Below are 14884 nucleotides of genomic sequence, written 5' to 3' on the forward strand. Positions count from 1 at the left end.
GGAACCACCCGCGAGCACCCACATCTCGGCAAAAAGCATTCGTGCTATTTCTTCCCCTAGACAGACACGTTGGGCCTGCACTTGTCGGAGCATTGCAAAGATGAGCGCTCTGGTTCGCAGGAGCCTGAGAAGAACATCTTGTACAAAACCCGTTCCCCCAAAATGCTCGAATCACAAATGCTCGCAGCAGGGTCATAATGCAAAGATGTACACCGCGCACGCGACCGAGTAAGGACACTCAGAGACATCCATTTCCCAGGCATATGCCCCCTACACGCTTTTTGGTGCACCCCGTACAAATGGCCATACTTCGACAAGCCCTCCCAAAATTTTGCATCTGAAGAGAGAGATGAAATGCCTTGGGCTTTTTGTCCACACAATGCAAACACCGAATGCTCTCTTTAGGGGGGAGCTGAAGAAGAGTATCTCCCGCAGAACCCACGAGCCCCAGCCATTCAGATCGCATAGGGCAGGACAGGGCATGGAGAGTTTCCGCATCCAAACAAAAATTATCGGTAATACTCTACGCTTCTACTGGCCCAGACCACAAAAGGCTGTCACGAAAGTGCCATGCACTTCTGTAGGATGAGATAGTAAAGAGGCGAGCACGCACCGAGAACGCACTAGCGAATAAATTATGCGGCAACCAAACCTTTCGCCGGCCCCCCTCTCAATCCCAAGGCTCTACCGATCGGCAAAAACTTAGGGTGGAGAGTGGACCCTTGATGAAATTAGGGACGTCGAGCAATGCACCCGTGTAACCATCTCTTTCCTTCTTGCCGTCCGGGCAGGATAAAAATGCAATGATAGAACGTGCCAATGAGACAGAACCCTTGGCTAAAAGATACAACTCCATACACACTTAGCAATAAGCGCATCTTAGAATCGAACACCAAATGTGCAGTGTGTTGCAAGCCGTGCAGACACCTACATATAGGGTATATCCATCAAAACAAAGCGACAAGTACTTCCCACCAGCTCCGCCATTGCGATTACCGAATCGGATAATACTCACCGCCACATATTAATGACCATCATTACCGTCTCGGAATAGATACAAGCACATCGAGCTTCATCTGATCAGCTGGATGAATTTCACCTTGAAGGGGCCCAATCCAAAAGTTCCGGAGGTCATCTCCTAGAACTCTCAATAACAAGGCCCATCTTACATGCAAACTCTGCTACTGCGCAAACATAGGTTGCAATTAAAGAGAAATTGCAAGGCCATCACAATGGCCTGAGGCCAATGCTCTGACTAAGTCAATTTTCTCTTGCAATCACCATGCCACCGTTCACAGAGAGATCTCCCCATTCACTTGTGACGCGACACACAATCCAAGGGCTAGACGCGAGCTCGCCCTTGAAAGGCCACTTTCCAAGGCATCCCCCGATGACACATTGGAACGATAACTGCTGTCGAACCATTTCCCAATGTTGTGCCGATCGAGTTGGCACAGAGCTTCTAGACGAGGGCTCCCATTTTAGATCGAGTTTTAAAATCACCAAGAAGACGTGGTGAGGGCTGGCAACCGCTGCCAAACCTTTTTCCGAAATTGCGCCAGCTGAGTGACTAGAAAACATGCTTTACGCGATAGGCACGCAAAAAATTTTGCTAGAGCGCCAAGCACCCACCTCATGGCTATAGAGACAAGGGCTCGCCATTAGATCTACTTCAAAATCGCTGAACAAACGCGCTGTAAAATGGCAACCGCTGCCAAGTCTCTTCCGTAGTTGCGTCGGTCGAGTGATCAAAGAAGGTGATCTAAGAGAGGGTCCAAGCGTAGGCATTCGTTGGGGGATTCGGGCCGATGGCATAAATTTATGCAATACCCGAGCAACACCGGACGGAGGTGCTAGACGAGGGCTCCCGTTTTAGATCAAGTTTTAAAGTCACCAAGTAGACGCGGTGAGGGCTGGCAACCGCTGCCAAACCTTTTTCCGAAATTGCGGTAGCTGAGTGACAAGAAAACATGATCTAAAGGAGAGTCCAGGTATAGCACCCTCGAGGGTGGGCTTCATGCCCCTCTAATTGATTCAACGTCGGCGTCCATCGTTTCAAAAACTGACATATCCATCCGCCCTGACAGCGGCGTTGAATCAATGAGGGGGGCATGGGAGAGGCTCGTGGCAACCACCTCTCCCATTGTAGCCGCGATAGGCATGCAAAAATTTTTTGCTAGAGCGCCAAGCACCCACCTCATGGCAAGAGACAAGGGCTCGCCATTAGATCAACTTCGAAATCGCTGAACAGACGCGGTGTAGAATGGCAACCGCTGCCAAGTCTCTTCCGTAATTGCGTCGGTCGAGTGATCGAAAAAGGTGATCTAAGAGAGGGTCCAAGTGTAGGGCATTCGTTGGGGTAATCGCGCCGATGGAAAAAATTTATGCAATACCCGAGCAACACCGGACGGAGGTGCTAGATGAGGGCTCCCATTTTAGATCGAGTTTTAAAATCACAAAGAAGATGCGGTGAGGGCTGGCAACCGCTGCCAAACCTTTTTCCGAAATTGCGCCAGCTGAGTGACAAGAAAACATGATCTAAAGGAGAGTCCAGGAATAGCACCCTCGAAGGTGGGCTTCATCCCCTTCTAATTGATTCAACGTCGGCGTCCACCGTTTCAAAATCTGACATATCCATCCGCCCTGACAACGGCGTTGAATCAATGAGCTGGGCATGAGACAGGCTCGTGGCAACCACCTCTCCCATTGTAGTCGCGATAGGTTTGCAAAAAATTTTGCTAGAGCGCCAAGTACCCACCTCATGGCTATAGACAAGGGCTCGCCATTAGATCAACTTCGAAATCGCAGAACGGACGCGGTGTATAATGGCAACCGCTACCAAGTCTCTTCCGTAATTGCGTCGGTCGAGTGATCGAAAAAGGTGATCTAAGAGAGGGTCCAAGCGTGTAGGCATTCGTTGGGGGATTCGCGCCGATGGCAAAAATTTGTGCAATACCCGAGCAACACTGGACGGAGGTGCAAGATGAGGGCTCCCGTTTTAGATCGAGTTTTAAAATCACCAAGTAGACGCGGTGAGGGGCTGGCAACCGCTGCCAAACCTTTTTCCGAAATTGTGCCAGCTGAGTGACAAGAATACATGATCTAAAGGAGAGTCCAAGAATAGCACCCTCGAGGGGGTGGGCTTCATGCCCCTCTAATTGATTCAACGTCGGCATCCACTGTTTCAAAATCTGACATTTCCATCTGCCCTGACAGCGGTGTTGAATCAATCAGGGGGGCACGGGAGAGGCTCGCGGCAACCACCTCTCCCATTGTAGCTGCGATAGGCACGCAAAAAATTTTGCTAGAGCGCCAAGCACCCACCTCATGGCTTGAGACAAGGGCTCGCCATTAGATCAACTTCGAAATCGCTGAACAGACGCGCTGTAGAATGACAACCGCTGCCAAGTCTCTTCCGTAGTTGCGTCGGTCGAGTGATTGAAGAAGGTGATCTAAGAGAGGGTCCAAGTGTAGGCATTCGTTGGGGGATTCGTGCCGATGGCATAAATTTATGCAATACCCGAGCAACACCGGACGGAGGTGCTAGACGAGGGCTCCCATTTTAGATCGAGTTTTAAAATCACCAAGTAGACGCGGTGAGGGCTGGCAACCACTGCCAAACCTTTTTCCGAAATTGCGCAAGCTGAGTGACAAGAAAACATGATCTAAAGGAGAGTCAAGAAATAGCACCCTCGAGGGTGGGCTTCATGCCCCTCTAATTGATTCAACGTCGGCGTCCACCGTTTCAAAATCTGACATATCCATCCGCCCTGACAGCGGCGTTGAATCAATGAGGGGGGCACGGGAGAGGCTCGCGGCAACCACCTCTCCCATTGTAGCCCCGATAGGCACGCAAAAAATTTTTCTAGAGTGCCAAGCACCCACCTCATGGCTAGAGACAAGGGCTCGCCATTAGATCAACTTCGAAATCACTGAACAGACGCGCTGTAGAATGGCAACCGCTGCCAAGTCTCTTCCGTAGTTGCGTCGGTCGAGTGATCGAAGAAGGTGATCTAAGAGAGGGTCCAAGTGTAGGCATTCATTGGGGGATTCGTGCCAATGGCATAAATTTATGCAATACCCGAGCAACACCAGACGGAGGTGCTAGACGAGGGCTCCCATTTTAGATCGAGTTTTAAAATCACCGAGTAGACGCGGTGAGGGCTGGCAACCGCTGCCAAACCTTTTTTTGAAATTGCGCCAGCTGGGTTACAAGAAAACATGATCTAAAGGAGAGTCCAGGAATAGCACCCTCGAGGGTGGGCTTCATGCCCCTCTAATTGATTCAACGTCGACGTCCACATTTTCGAAATCCGACATATCGATCCGCCCTGACAGCGGCATTGAATCAATGAGGGGGGCATGGGAGAGGCTCGCGGCAACCACCTCTCCCATTGTAGCCGCGATAGGCACGCAAAAAATTTTGCTAGAGCGCCAAGCACCCACCTCATGGCTAGAGACAAGGGCTCGCCATTAGATCAACTTTGAAATCGCTGAACAGATGCGCTGTAGAATGGCAACCGCTGCCAAGTCTCTTTCGTAGTTGCGTCGGTCGAGTGATCAAAGAAGGTGATCTAAGAGAGGGTCCAAGCGTAGGCATTCGTTGGGGGATTCGCGCCGATGGCATAATTTTATGCAATACCCGAGCAACACTGGACGGAGGTGCTAGACGAGGGCTCCCGTTTTAGATCGAGTTTTAAAATCACCGAGTAGACGCGGTGAGGGATGGCAACTGCTGCCAAACCTTTTTCTGAAATTGCGCCAGCTGATTAGAAGAAAACATGATCTAAAGGAGAGTCGAGAAATAGCACATCCGGGGTGGGCTTCATGCCCCTCTAATTGATTCAATGTCGGCGTCCACCGTTTCAAAATCTGACATATCCATCCGCCTTGACACCGGCGTTGAATCAATGAGGGGGGCACGGGAGAGGCTCGCGGCAACCACCTCTCCTATATAAGCTATTAGTGCCAGGCTCGCTCTGCATTAGAAATTAGCGAACACACCGACATCCGCCTTAAAAATCCAAATCCTTTAAAATTCCTACCAAACAGCCATTCACGACCCAATTTTTTATGAGGTCGGCAGAGGAGCAAAAGATTTTTATCGGTGAGGAGATGTGAGTTCATGGAGCCGAGGGACTGAAATGGTCATCGAGCTCATCTGATCAACTAGATGAATTTCACCTTGAAGGGGCCCAATCCAAAAGTTCCGGAGGTCATCTCCTGGAACTCTCGAGAACAAGGCCCATCTTACATGCAAACTCTGCTACTGCGCAAACATAGGTTGCAATTAAAGAGAAATTGCGAGGCCGTCACAATGGCCTGAGGCCAATGGCTCCGACTAAGTCAATTTTCTCTTGCAATCACCATGCTGCCGTTCACAGAGAGATCTCCCCATTCACTTGTGACGCGATGCACAATCCAAGGTCTAGACGCGAGCTCGCCCTTGAAAGAAAGACCACTTTCCAAGACATCCCCCGATGACACATTGGAACATCAACCGCTGTCGAACCATTCCCAATGTTGTGCCGATCGAGTTGGCACAGAGGCAACCTTAGGGAGCTCTCGCGTAGCAATCGGGATGTGCTTTCGTGCCCATCTCTCACAAAAACCAATGTACAAATTTGGAATCCAAGGGCTCGCATCCATCAATATCGTCGGCACTGGGTCTATATATTCAAAGGCCACGGAGAGGTTCCGATAAGAGAAGCTCCCTTGCTCGCTCGCACAAACATCCCAAATTCTAGACACAAGCTCCCGCCCTTGTCACTCGTGATGCGCAGGCCAACTGCTAGACGACGGGTCGCCCTTCAGATCGCTGCCCAGGCAACCACCACAATGGCACCATTAGAACGACAACCGCTACCAAACCATTCTGAAAATTTTTTGCCAAAGAAGTTGTTGCGTAGAGAACAACTCTGGGGAGAGAGCCCTCGCATAGCAAAATTGGGATGGCTTCACGACCCTCCCAATAGAAACGATGCTGGTGCCAATATTCCAAAAATCTGAATAACGTGTCTTTCGGGAACAACAGCACTAATTTCTATTGGGGAGGGTGGCCGAGAACTTTTGTTATCAAAGCTCCCATTGTAGCTGCGATAGGCACACAAACAATTGCTAGAGCCCCAAGCACCCACCTCATGGCTAGACAAGGGCTCGCCATTAGTAGATCAACTTCGAAATCGCTGAACAGACGCACCGTGGAATGGCAACCGTTGCCAAGCCTCTTCCATAATTGCGTCGGTTGAGTGATCGAAGAAGGTGATCTAAGAGAGAGTCCAAGCCTAGGGATTCATTGGGGGATTCGCGCCGATAGCAAAAAAATATGCAATACCCGAGCAACACCGGAGGGAGGTGCTAGACGAGGGCCCCCGTTTTAGATCGAGTTTTAAAATCACCAAGTAGACGCGGTGAGGGCTGGCAACCGCTGCCAAACCTTTTTCTGAAATTCTGCCAGCTGAGTGACAAGAAAACATGATCTAAAGGAGAGTCCAGGAATAGCACCCTCGAGGGTGGGCTTCATGCCCCCTCTAATTGATTCAACGTCGCCGTCCACCGTTTCAAAATCTGACATATCCATCCGCCCTGACAGCGGTGTTGAATCAATGAGGCGGGCACGGGAGAGGCTCGCGGTAACCACCTCTCCTATTGTAGCCACGATAGGCACAACAAAAATTTTTGCTAGAGCGCCAAGCACCCACCTCATGGCTAGAGACAAGGGCTCGCCATTAGATCAACTTCGAAATCGCTGAACAGACGCGCTGTACAATGGCAACCGCTGCCAAGTCTCTTCCGTAGTTGCGTCGGTCGAGTGATTGAAGAAGGTGATCTAAGAGAGGGTCCAAGCGTAGGCATTCGTTGGGGGATTCGCGCCGATGGCATAAATTTATGCAATACTCGAGCAACACCGGACGGAGGTGCTAGACGAGGGCTCCCATTTTAGATCGAGTTTTAAAATCACCAAGTAGACGCGGTGAGGGCTGGCAACCACTGCCAAACCTTTTTCCAAAATTGCGCCAGCTGAGTGACAAGAAAACATGATCTAAAGGAGAGTCCAGGAATAGCACCCTCGAGGGTGGGCTTCATGCCCCTCTAATTGATTCAACGTCGGTGTCCACCGTTTCAAAATCCGACATATCCATCCGCCCTGACAGCGGCGTTGAATCAATGAGGGGGGCACGGGAGAGGCTCGCGGCAACCACCTCTCCCATTGTAGCCACGATAGGCACGCAAAAAATTTTGCTAGAGCGCCAAGCACCCACCTCATGGCAAGAGACAAGGGCTCGCCATTAGATCAACTTCGAAATCGCTGAATAGACGCGCTGTAGAATGGCAACCGCTGCCAAGTCTCTTCCGTAATTGCGTCGGTCGAGTGATCGAAAAAGGTGATCTAAGAGAGGGTCCAAGCGTAGGGCATTCATTGGGGGATTCGCGCCGATGGCATAAATTTATGCAATACACGAGCAACACCGGACGGAGGTGCTAGACGAGGGCTCCCATTTTAGATCGAGTTTTAAAATCACCGAGTAGATGCGGTGAGGGATGGCAACCGTTGCCAAACCTTTTTCCGAAATTGCGCCAGCTGAGTGAGAAGAAAACATGATCTAAAGGAGAGTCGAGGAATAGCAAATCCGGGGTGGGCTTCATGCCCCTCTAATTGATTCAACGTCGGCATCCACCGTTTCAAAATCCGACATATCCATCCGCCTTGACACCAGCGTTGAATCAATGAGGGGGGCACGGGAGAGGCTCACGGCAACCACCTCTCCTATATAAGCTATTAGTGCGAGGCTCACTCTGCATTAGAAATTAGGGAACACACCGACATCCGCCTTAAAAATCCAAATCCTTTAAAATTCCTACCAAACAGCCATTCATGACCCAATTTTTTATGAGGTCGGCAGAGGAGCAAAAGATTGTCATCGGTGAGGAGATGTGAGTTCATGGAGCCGAGGGAATGAAATGGTCATCGAGCTCATTCGATCAACTGGATGAATTTCACCTTGAAGGGGCCCAATCCAAAAGTTTCGGAGGTCATCTCCTGGAACTCTCGAGAACAAGGCCCATCTTACATGCAAACTCTGCTACTGCGCAAACATAGGTTGCAATTAAAGAGAAATTGCGAGGCCGTCACAATGGCCCGAGGCCAATGGCTCTGACTAAGTCAATTTTCTCTTGCAATCACCATGCCACCGTTCACAGAGAGATCTCCCCATTCACTTGTGACACGACACACAATCCAAGGTCTAGACGCGAGCTCGCCCTTGAAAGAAAGACCACTTTCCAAGACATCCCCCGATGACACATTGGAACGTCAACCGCTGTCGAACCATTCCCAATGTTGTGCCGATTGAGTTGGCACAGAGGTGACCTTAGGGAGCTCCCGCGTAGCAATCGGGATGTGCTTTCGTGCCCATCTCTCACAAAAACCAATGTACAAATTTGGAATCCAAGGGCTCGCATCCATCGATATCGTCGGCACTGGGTCTATATATTCAAAGGCCACGGAGAGGTTCCGATAAGAGAAGCTCCCCTGCTCGCTCGCACAAACATCCCAAATTCTAGACACAAGCTCCCACCCTTAGCATCGCTCTCCAGATCACCGCAATGACACATTGGAATGACAACCGCTGTCGAACAACTCCCAAAATTGTGGCAATGGAGTGAGAAAGAAGAGCAAATTTGGGGAGCCGCGCATAGCAAACGGGCTGTGCTGCTGCTTCATTCCGCTCTTATATAGATCTGAAATCATTGATTTCGGTTGGAATCCGAGGCTGCATTCGTCCTTGCTCAAACAAGCAATGGCTCTTCTAATCGAATGGCCATGGGGAGCTTCCGGTAACAAAGGCTCCCTTGTCACTTGTGATGCGCAGGCCAACTGCTAGACGATGGGTCGCCCTTCAGATCACTGCCCAGGCAACCACCACAACGGCACCATTGGAACGACAACCGCTGCCGAACCATTCTGAAAATTTTGTGCCAAAGAAGTTGTTGCGTAGAGAATGACTCTGGGGAGAGAGCCCTCGCATAGCAAAATCGGGATGGCTTCACGGCCCTCCCAATAGAAACGATGCTGGTGCCAATATTCCAAAAATCTGAATAACGTGTCTTTCGCGAACAACAGCACTGATTTCTATTGGGGAGGGTGGCCGAGAACTTTTGTTATCAAAGCTCCCATTGTAGCCACGATAGGCACACAAAAAATTGCTAGAGCCCCAAGCACCCACCTCATGGCTAGACAAGGGCTCGCCATTAGTAGATCAACTTCGAAATCGCTGAACAGATGCGCCATGGAATGGCAACCGCTGCCAAGCCTCTTCCGTAATTGCGTCGGTCGAGTGATCGAAGAAGGTGATCTAAGAGAGAGTCCAAGGCTAGGGATTCGTTGGGGGATTCGTGCCGATAGAAAAAAAATTATGCAATACCCGAGCAACACCGGAGGGAGGTGCTAGACGAGGGCCCCCGTTTTAGATCAAGTTTTAAAATCACCAAGTAGACGCGGTGAGGGCTGGCAACCGCTGCCAAACCTTTTTGCGAAATTGCGCCAGCTGAGTGACAAGAAAACATGATCTAAAGGAGAGTCCAGGAATAGCACCCTCGAGGGTGGGCTTCATGCCCCCTCTAATTCATTCAACGTCACCGTCCACCGTTTCAAAATCTGACATATCCATCCGCCCTGATAGCAGCGTTGAATCAATGAGGGGGGCACGGGAGAGGTTCGCGGCAACCACCTCTCCCGTTGTAGCCATGATAGGCACAAAAAAAGTTTTTGCTAGAGCGCCAAGCACCCACCTCATGGCTAGAGACAAGGGCTTGCCATTAGATCAACTTCAAAATCGCTGAACAGACGCGCTGTAGAATGGCAACCGCTGCCAAGTCTCTTCCGTAGTTGCGTCAGTCGAGTGATCGAAGAAGGTGATCTAAGAGAGGGTCCAAGCGTAAGCATTCATTGGGGGATTCGCGCCGATGGCATAAATTTATGCAATACCCGAGCAACACCAGACGGAGGTGCTAGACGAGGGCTCCCATTTTAGATCGAGTTTTAAAATCACCAAGTAGACGCGGTGAGGGCTGGCAACCGCTGCCAAACCTTTTTCTGAAATTGCGCCAGCTGAGTGACAAGAAAACATGATCTAAAGGAGAGTCCAGGAATAGCACCCTCGAGGGTGGGCTTCATGCCCCTCTAATTGATTCAACGTCGGCGTCCACCATTTCAAAATCTGACATATCCATCCGCCCTGACATCGGCGTTGAATCAATGAGGGGGGCACGGGAGAGGCTCGCGGCAACCACCTCTCCCCTTGTAGCCGCGATAGGCACGCAAAAAAAATTTTCTAGAGTGCCAAGAACCCACCTCATGGCTAGAGACAAGGGCTCGCCATTAGATCAACTTCGAAATCGCTGAACAGACGCGCTGTAGAATGGCAACCGCTGCCGAGTCTCTTCCGTAGTTGCATCGGTCGAGTGATCGAAGAAGGTGATCTAAGAGAGGGTCCAAGCGTAGGCATTCGTTGGGGGATTCGCGCTGATGGCATAAATTTATGCAATACCCGAGCAACACCAGACGGAGGTGCTAGACGAGGGCTCCCATTTTAGATCGAGTTTTAAAATCACCAAGTAGACACGGTGAGGGCTGGCAACCACTGCCAAACCTTTTTCCGAAATTGCGCCAGCTGAGTGACAAGAAAACATGATCTAAAGGAGAGTCCAGGAATAGCACCCTCGAGGGTGGCCTTCATGCCCCTCTAATTGATTCAATGTCGGCGTCCACCATTTCAAAATCCGACATATCCATCCGCCCTGACAGCAGCATTGAATCAATGAGGGGGGCACGGGAGAGGCTCGCGGCAACCACCTCTTCCATTGTAGCCGCGATAGGCACGCAAAAAATTTTGCTAGAGCACCAAGCACCCACCTCATGGCTAGAGACAAGGGCTCGCCGTTAGATCAACTCTGAAATCGCTGAACAGACACGCTGTAGAATGGAAACCGCTACCAAGTCTCTTCCGTGGTTGCATCGGTCGAGTGATCGTAGAAGGTGATCTAAGAGAGGGTCCAAGCGTAGGCATTCATTGGGGGATTCGCGCCGATGGCATAAATTTATGCAATACCCGAGCAACACCGAACGGAGGTGCTAGACGAGGGCTCCCATTTTAGATCGAGTTTTAAAATCACCAAGTAGGCGCGGTGAGGGCTGGTAACCGCTGCCAAACCTTTTTCCAAAATTGCGCCAGCTGAGTGACAAGAAAACATGATCTAAAGGAGAGTCCAGGAATAGCACCCTCGAGGGTGGGCTTCATGCCCCTCTAATTGATTCAACATCGGCATCCACTGTTTCAAAATCTGACATATCCATCCACCCTGACAACGGTGTTGAATCAATGAGGGGAGCACGGGAGAGGCTCGCGGCAACCACCTCTCCCGTTGTAGCCGCGATAGGCACGCAAAAATTTTTTCTAGAGCACCAAGCACCCACCTCATGGCTAGAGACAAGGGCTCGCCATTAGATCAACTTCGAAATCACTGAACAGATGCGCTGTAGAATGGCAACCGCTGCCGAGTCTCTTCCGTAGTTGCGTCGGTCGAGTGATCGAAGAAGGTGATCTAAGAGAGGGTCCAAGCGTAGGCATTCGTTGGGGGATTCATGCCGATGGCATAAATTTATGCAATACCCGAGCAACACCGGACGGAGGTGCTAGACGAGGGCTCCCGTTTTAGATCGAGTTTTAAAATCACTAAGTAGACGCGGTGAGGGCTGGCAACCGCTGCCAAACCTTTTTCTGAAATTGCGCCAGCTGAGTGACAAGAAAACATGATCTAAAGGAGAGTCCAGGAATAGCACCCTCAAGGGTGGGCTTCATGCCCCTCTAATTGATTCAACGTCGGCGTCCACCGTTTCAAAATCTGACATATCCATCCGCCCTGACAGCGGCATTGAATCAATGAGGGGGGCACGGGAGAGGCTCGCGGCAACCACCTCTCCCCTTGTAGCCGCGATAGGCACGCAAAAAAATTTTGCTAGAGCACCAAGCACCCACCTCATGGCTAGAGACAAGGGCTCGCCATTAGATCAACTTCGAAATCGCTGAACAGACGCACTGTAGAATGGCAACCACTGCTGAGTCTCTTCCGTAGTTGCGTCGATCGAGTGATCGAAGAAGGTGATCTAAGAGAGGGTCCAAGCGTAGGCATTCGTTGGGGGATTCGCGCCGATGGCATAAATTTATGCAATACTCGAGCAACACTGGACGGAGGTGCTAGACGAGGGCTCCCATTTTAGATCGAGTTTTAAAATCACCAAGTAGACGTGGTGAGGGCTGGCAACCGCTGCCAAACCTTTTTCCAAAATTGTGCCAGCTGAGTGACAAGAAAACATGATCTAAAGGAGAGTCTAGGAATAGCACCCTCGAGGGTGGGCTTCATGCCCCTCTAATTGATTCAACGTCGGCGTCCACCGTTTCAAAATCCGACATATCCATCCGCCCTGACAGCGGCGTTGAATCAATGAGGGGGGCACGGGAGAGGCTCGCGGCAACCACCTCTCCCGTTGTAGCCGTGAGAGGCACACAAAAAATTTTGCTAGAGCACCAAGCACCCACCTCATGGCTAGAGACAAGGGCTCGCCATTAGATCAACTCCGAAATCGCTGAACAGATGGCTGTAGAATGGCAACCGCTGCCAAGTCTCTTTCGTGGTCATGTCAGTCGAGTGATCGAAGAAGGTGATCTAAGAGAGGGTCCAAGCGTAGGAATTTGTTGGGGGATTCACGCCGATGGCATAAATTTATGCAATACCCGAGCAACACCGCACGGAGGTGCTAGACGAGGGCTCCCGTTTTAGATCGAGTTTTAAAATCACCAAGTAGACGCAGTGAGGGCTGGCAACCACTGCCAAATCTTTTTCTGAAATTGCGCCAGCTGAGTGACAAGAAAACATGATCTAAAGGAGAGTCTAGGAATAGCACCCTCGAGGGTGGGCTTCATGCCCCTCTAATTGATTCAACGTCGGCGTCCACCATTTCAAAATCTGACATATCCATCCGCCCTGACAGCGGCATTGAATCAATGAGGGGAGCACGGGAGAGGCTCGCGGCAACCACCTCTCCCGTTTTAGCCACGATAGGCACGCAAAAATTTTTGCTAGAGCGCCAAGCACCCACCTCATGACTAGAGACAAGGGCTCGCCATTAGATCAACTTTGAAATCGCTGGAACAGACGCGCTGTAGAATGGCTACCGCTGCCAAGTCTCTTCTGTAGTTGCGTCAGTCGAGTGATCGAAGAAGGTGATCTAAGAGAGGGTCCAAGCGTAGGCATTCATTGGGGGATTTGTGCCGTTGGCATAATTTTATGCAATACCCGAGCAACACCGGACGGGAGGTGCTAGGCGAGGGCTCCCGTTTTAGATCGAGTTTTAAAATCACCAAGTAGACGCGGTGAGGGATGGCAACCGCTGCCAAACCTTTTTCCAAAATTGCGCCAGCTGAGTGAGAAGAAAACATGATCTAAAGGAGAGTCGAGGAATAGCACATCCAGGGTGGGCTTCATGCCCCTCTAATTGATTCAACGTCGGCGTCCACCGTTTCAAAATCTGACATATCCATCCGCCTTGACACCGGTGTTGAATCAATGAGAGGGGCATGGGAGAGGCTCGCTTAAACCACCTCTCCTACATAAGCTATAAGTGCGAGGCTCGCTCTGCCTTAGAAATTAGCGAACACACCGACATCCGCCTTAAAAATCCAAATCCTTTAAAATTCCTACCAAATAGCCATTCACGGCCCAATTTTTTATGAGGTCGGCAGAGGAGCAAAAGATTGTCCTCGGTTAGGAGATGTGAGTTCATGGAGCCGAGGGACTGAAATGGTCATCGAGCTCATCCGATCAACTGGATGAATTTCACCTTGAAGGGGCCCAATCCAAAAGTTCCAGAGGTCATCTCCTGGAACTCTCGAGAACAAGGCCCATCTTACATGCAAACTCTGCTACTGCGCAAACATAGGTTGCAATTAAAGAGAAATTGCGAGGCCGTCACAATGGCCCGAGGCCAATGGCTCCGACTAAGTCAATTTTCTCTTGCAATCACCATGCCGCCATTCATAGAGAGATCTCCCCATTCACTTGTGATGCGACACACAATCCAAGTGCTAGACGCGAGCTCGCCCTTGAAAGAAAGACCACTTTCCAAGACATCCCCCATTCACTTGTGACACGACGCACAACCCAAGTGCTAGACGCGAGCTCGCCCTTGAAAGAAAGACCACTTTCCAAGACATCCCCCGATGACACATTGGAACGACAACCACTATCGAACCATTCCCAATGTTGTGCCGATCGAGTTGGCACAGAGGCGACCTTGGGGAGCTCCCGCGTAGCAATCAGGATGTGCTTTCATACCCATCTCTCACAAAAACCATTCTTAGCTGTGAACAAATTTCGCCGCAATGACACCATTGGAACGATGACCGCTGTCGAACAACTCCCAAATTTGTGCCCCGATGGAGTGAGAAAGAATAGCAACTTTGGGGAGCCGCACATCGCAAACGGGCTGCTGCTTCATTCCACTCTTATATATAGATCCGATGTCATTGATTTCGTTTGGAATCCGAGGCTGCATTCATCCTTGCTCACACAAACAATGGCTCTTCTCATCGAATGGCCACGGGGAGCTTCCGATCACAAAGGCTCCCTTGTCACTCGTGACGCACAGCCCAACTGCTTTCCAAAATTGCGCCAGCTGAGTGACAAGAAAACATGATCTAAAGGAGAGTCAAGGAATAGCACCTCGAGGGTGGGCTTCATGTCCCTCCAATTGATTCAACATCGGCGTCCACCATTTCAAAATCTGACATTTCCATCTGCCTTGACACTGCCGTTGAATCAATGA

The sequence above is a fragment of the Cupressus sempervirens genome, chromosome 2 (assembly GCF_028749045.1).
Source record: "Cupressus sempervirens isolate cs-2001-9-10 chromosome 2, ASM2874904v1, whole genome shotgun sequence".
Taxonomy (NCBI): Eukaryota; Viridiplantae; Streptophyta; class Pinopsida; order Cupressales; family Cupressaceae; genus Cupressus; species Cupressus sempervirens.